Raw genomic sequence first — 6550 nt, 5'->3', positions numbered from 1 at the left:
TATAAATTTGGCGCGAAATTTTTCAAATCGTAAAATTATTTATTAATTAAATGTCGACAAACGATGAACAAACGATAGAGAGAGAGAGAGAGAAAGAGAGAGAGAGAGAGAGAGAGAGAGAGAGAGAGAGAGAGAGAGTGATAGGGAAACATTTCGACATGTTTAAAAAAATAAATTTTTTTTTTTTTATTTTCCTTCACTCGTAACGATATGCGAATCAAATTGATTAGTCTTAAAAAAAAAAAAAAAAAAATTTTTTCAATAATTTTACGAGTACCCGGCCATTTTCTATTTTTTTTTTTTTTTTTTTAGACATAAGTACCGTGCCTGTTAGTACTCGTTTCTTTTTTTTTATGCAATCGATTTAACGTGAGTGATTAGTATTGATTTGCACCGGTGAAAATTCGGTCAAATAAAAATAAAGATGAGTTCTAATTATTATTACTCAATAATTTTTTTTTTTTTTAATAAGCTCTCGTTTGTTGTTACGAAAAAGAAAAAAAAATTACACGTAATAAAATGACTAACCAAATATTAATATTTTATTATAAATAATTTGTTGTTGTTGTTTCCTTTTTTTTTTAAAATAAAAAATTATTTTTCTTCTCCATTTTTTTTTTGCCTAAAGGATTACAAAACGTAATAATATTTAACTTAAGGGTATAATTTTTTTTTTTTTTTGGCGCGTTACCTGGTTGTAGTGTAACATTTTTCATTTTTATTACTTAATAAAAAGGAAAATTATGTTGTTACCAACCGTACAAAAAAAATGTACGTCCGTTTTTAATTTAATAACAAATTTTTTTCGGTTTGTTTTTAATTCAGGTTTTTAAACGGGTACCTACGTACTGACTGGTACTACCCGACGGTTCGATTAAAACTTTTTAAATTTCCGTTAAAAAATTCCCACAGGTAATTTTCTCTTCTCTTTATCATTTTGCAAACAATTGTGTTATTTTGTCGCAATAAATTTTTTTTTTTTGTACAAATTTTATTCGTACGTCATTCTTATAAATTACCGGAAATAATTTTTTTTCGATTTTAATAAAAAAAAAATGATACCCGCCGCTATAAAAATAATTTTTTACGCGAAAAACATGTATGACGTCACGTCACGTCAAAAAAAATAGTTTTTGGCGTTTTTGCTGTCGTTTTGTCTCTTTCGCGACGCTTTTTTCTCAATAAAAATTAAACTGTTAAATTTTTTAACTAGGAAAAGTAGTTTCAATTAAAAAAACCAAAAATTATGCAATATATATATATAAATATATATATGAGAAAAAAAAAAAAGAAAAATTCTATTCGTGACCCCAAAGTTCAATATTGATGAGTCTAAGATCAAGGTAGAACAGTCAAATGTATCTTGTACCTATACCCCTCAATTAAAACCTAAAAATCAATTAGATCTATTACCCACGAATATAACATTTAAGAGTGAAAAAAAAATAAGGCATCGATTGACCTTGTTTGTGTGAAAAAAGGCGGCCGAATTCCATTCGGCAAGGTTTTCATTTTTCTTTCTTCTTCATCATCATCATCATCTTCCTCCCCCCCCATCAAACTCCCCCTCAAACCAAATGATTATTAATAAAAAAAAATAAAAATAACCAATTTACCAAAAAAGGGAAAAAGTTTAAAAGTCAACAAAAAAAATTATGTACGCGGCGTAAATTTTTCATTTTTATTTGTTAAAATCAATGTTAAACCTTGTCGAGAATCGATCGATGAATCGATGGATCGATCGATCGATGGATCGATCGCAAGATGCATAATTTTTTATTTAATTATTATTCACATCGATGAAATTTTTGTTTTTTCCTTTGCCAAAAAATATAAAATCGGCCTTTGTCCAGTCTTTGTTTTCCATAATTTTTTTTTTTCCTTCCAGATGTCTGTTATAAACGCGAGCGTTACGAAATTTTAAATTGGAATTTATTTTTTTTTTATGGGATAATTGTAATTTTTTTTTTTTCTATAATTTGTAATTTTATCGTTTAAAACTACAAAACTATTTATTTATTAATTAAAAGCACATGCGGTGAAAAAAAATAAAAATTTCATTATACTAACATAATTTTTCATTCCGGGAGTAATAAAATATTATGTATTATTGTCAAAGGTATACCTGATAGTAGTATTGTTAGGTCAAAGTTCGTTTGTGAGAGAAAGCAAAAAAAAAAATTTATATTTATATATATATTTATTTATAATTTTTTTTTTTTTTTTAAATTTCATACTTTTACATCACGCTCGATCATTTTTTTTTTTTTATTTGAAAGATTACGGAACGAAACAAATGTCATCTTTTTTTTTACGTAAAAGAGAGAGAGAGAGAGAGAGAAAGAAAGTGATTTTAAAAAAAAAAAAATTTTTTTATAATTCAATTATTACAAATTTATATATGAAATCTCGAATGATCTAAATTTTTCGACACGATTTTTTTGTTTTAAACTTTTACTTGTTTTTATTTATTATTATTATCATTATTATTATTATTATTAGGGAAAAAAATTTCAGACGAGTTTTTTTTTTTTAGATAAATTAATTTTTAAAATTTCAAATTTCCAAATGACGTCAAAAAAAAAAAAATTTAAATCAAGTTTTTTTTGTTAATCGTTCACACTTTTTTTTCCCCCCCCGTTTGCTTCCGTTATTCTCGTTTGTTGTTGTTGTAAAACAAACGCAAAAAAACGTAGTAGTACAAACGAAATATTTCTAGAAAGTTATCTCTTATCACGGTTTACACGTAATAACGAATAAAATTATTTAAACTTCAGCCTCTCCATGTAGTCCAAACGTTTTATGTCATAATAATTTGACCTCTCAACAACAGGTTAGGGCAAAAATATTAATTTAAATATTACGTAAATAAAAAAAATGTTTTTTTTTCACATTCTTTATTTATCTATCGATAACATCGATTTATTGATTATTAATAAAATTAATAATATAATAATAATAATAATAATAATAATGTAATTAACACGACTTTAATTAATTTAATTTGATTTAAAAAAAAAAAAAAAAAACTAAACTAACTTTTTTCCCTTTTAAATTTTTTATTATTTTTTTTCTTACTTTCGTTAACCTAAATCGCAACTGATAATAATAATAATAATAATAATAATAATAATAATAATATGATGATGATGATGATGATGATAAAGTAAATAAAAATTTTTACGTGATTTATTGTTTTATCATCGAAAATAGAAGAAAAAAAATTGAAATTCATGTTTTTGAACAAAAACAAGTTTTTTTACTTGAAAAAAATAATAATAATAATGATTGGATAATTTTTAATAATAATAATAATTATTATTATTATTGTTGTTGTTGTTGTTATTGTCGTGAGATTATCTAGGAAGTTTATATTTAACAGAAAGCTATTAAAATAAATCAAATTTTCTTTAAAAATTGTAAACTGTTGAATTCGTTACAAATTTAATAACAATAAGCTAAACATTATTTAATAAATTATACGAAAATAATATTATAAATTTTCTCTCTCTCTCTTCCCTTATTTCGTAAACGTTACACATATATATCTTCTCCCCCTTTTTTTAAATTTGCAATCGAAATATAATTAACATCCGTTGGTTGGAAATTAGGCGTTTAATTTAAATTTTCTTTTTTTTTTTTTTTTTTTAAATTAAAACGAAAACAAAAGTGAGTAAAATTTTTATTCGATTCGGAAATCCTAAATGATGAACGTTCAAAAAAAAAAAAAAAAGAAAAATTTCACTTTTTATCTAACGGATTATAATTTCGATTAAAAACAAAAAAAATTAATGATAATATTATTATTATTATATGCGTATACATCCTTCGTACCATCAGGTTGGTGTAATTAAAATTTGTACCATTTACGAATTTTGTTTATCACGCTTAAAGACAAAAAGATGATAAGAAAACACGTGGTAACAAGATTTAACTTTCTTATTTTGTTTTTTTTTTTTTAATATTTACAAAATTTACGGGTTTAAATGAAAAAATAATAATAATAATAGTTCGAACTAGACATAGACATTGTTTTTTTTTCATAATTAAATATTTTATTCACGTAATTATAAACAAATAAAAAAAAAATTTTTTGTTTTGTTAGTGTCTGGCCACACTCCAGGTCATCGTATGGAAAAAAAAAATTTTGTATTTATTTATTTAATATGAAGCTCGTCATGAGAATTTATATGCAAAAATTTTAAATTATCATTATTTATTTATTCAACTAACGCCTGATTAAAAAAAAAAATGACTTTGTAAAATGACGATTTAAAAAAAAAAAATCTCCCTGGAATTATTTATAAAGCGACAAATATTAAAAAAAAAAAAAAACAAATTTATCCTGGAAAAAAATATATAATGATAAAATTTTCATCAGGAAAAAAAAAATATGCATTCATTTCATTCACCGAATCGAACTTTAAAAAATATTTTTTTTTTTAATAAATAAACGTACCTTAAAGAAAGCCATTTTAATAATTTTTTTTTAGCGCGTAATCCTAATTTTTTTTCCGTTACAAAGAAAAAAATTTAAAATTTTTATTTATTTATTTAAAAAATTTAACGATAACTTATTGTACACGCGATACCACCGACAAAACTTATCCAAACTGTTCAGCAAATGAAATAAATGAAACTTATATATATAGCATTTATCATCCTTTCTATTAAATTTGACTGCAGGAAAATTTTACTTCACGAATGAATAATTATTAAATGACCGTGTTTCGTTCGGTTTGTCTTACGAGTTTGCCGTTCAATTAAAACTGCGTTAGTGAGAAAGCAAAGTATTTGTTCAACGAAGGGAAAATGAGTTCCATCGGCATCTTACGGTTAACTTATGATGTTACATTAACAGTACTCGCGATAATAAATTACACGTAACAATGTTTAACTTATAAAAGATAAAGTATTCCGTTGCTTTCATTAGTTTTCTTCGGTATACCTAAAAGAAGAAGATGATGATAATGATGATAATAATGAACGAATGGTTAATGATTACCATGGTAAACCATGTTTAACTTAACGTTTTAAATTATATTTATTTTTTCCCCCCTTGATTTTTTTTTTTTTTTTACCTTGCCGTAAAACATCAACATTAGGAATTTACTACCATAAATTAATGAATTCAAAACAATGATGATTGTAATAACTTATCGATGATATTTAATATCGATTAATAACCCGGCGAATAAATAAATAAATATACCGGATGTTTTAATTTTACCGGAAGTGATTATCGTAAATGAATTTTTACAACCCAAACAAAATTGCTCAACTTTTTTCCAATTTTTTTTTAATTATTAGGCGTAGGCAGGTATGAAATAAATATCATTATTATTACTTAACCCTCGCGCGATCAATAACGAAAAAAAAAAAAATGATGAATGAATGAATGAAAAAGAATTTTTTTTAAAAATGTATAATTAAAACAAAAACGTTTCTACGATGGTTTTTTGGATGATGGATGGTTTTCCTACTACCAACTTAGCTCAATCATCGCCTCCGCATTCAAGTTCATTATAAATTAAACGTGCGAAGAATATGCGGAAAACCTTTCTAATGATTGCCAGATATTTTCGAGCCAAAAACAATACCAACAACAACAACAAACGACTTGTACGTTCATTAAAAATCTATCGATCGTATAAACTTCGTCAATACAAACATTACACTACGAGTATTAACCGGTAGAACATTAATTATTGTTTATATAAAACCGGAAAAAACATTAAACGTTTTCACATCTTTTATTAAATAATAATAATAATAATAAATAACCATAGTGTTTGTTTATAGAATCGGGTAATAAATCTGTATAAATATTAATAAAATAAAATAACGCGTGGACTCAAACTTATTACACACTACAGTAACTGGTTTTTTTCTTTTTTCTCCATATTATTATTATTATTATCATCGTTATTAACAACCTTCGAAATAAATAAATAAAATCATAATAATATTATTTATTAATAAAAACAGAGTATTAAAAAAAATGTTAAAAATTTTTAACAACTGTTTGCGTAAGGAAAAAAAAAATTTTTTTTTTTTTTTAACTTATTGTAAATAATCATAAATAATTATCATATATGAAAAGGGAATAGTAATTTTTTTTAACGTGTCAATAGAAAAATAAATAAATAAATAAATAATTTTTATTTGAACGGTGATTTATTTTTCACATTGGTTTTATTAACTAATTTTTTGTTTTTTGGGGGGAAAAGATTCGCGAAATAAATTTTTTTTTTATTACAAAAGTATTACCTTTTATAAATTATTACCGTTTGCAAATTAATATTATTACCGTTTATTATTAATTGCCCACGTGATTATTAAGTAATTCGTTTGATTTTTTTAAAATTAAAAACCTCAGTACGACGAACGTATTCTCATGTTTTACTCATCATTGAGTAACGGATGTGTTAAATTTAGGTGATAATATTTATTACCCATTTCAAATTTTATTACCCGGTGTTAAAAAAAAATTATTAATAATTGATAGGGATTACGATTGTTGCAGTGCGAAATTTTTTTTTTTTTGTTA

Source organism: Pediculus humanus, genomic scaffold, assembly GCF_000006295.1.
Source record: "Pediculus humanus corporis 1103172107488 genomic scaffold, whole genome shotgun sequence".
Taxonomy (NCBI): Eukaryota; Metazoa; Arthropoda; class Insecta; order Psocodea; family Pediculidae; genus Pediculus; species Pediculus humanus.
Note: the sequence above shows the minus strand (reverse complement) of the source record.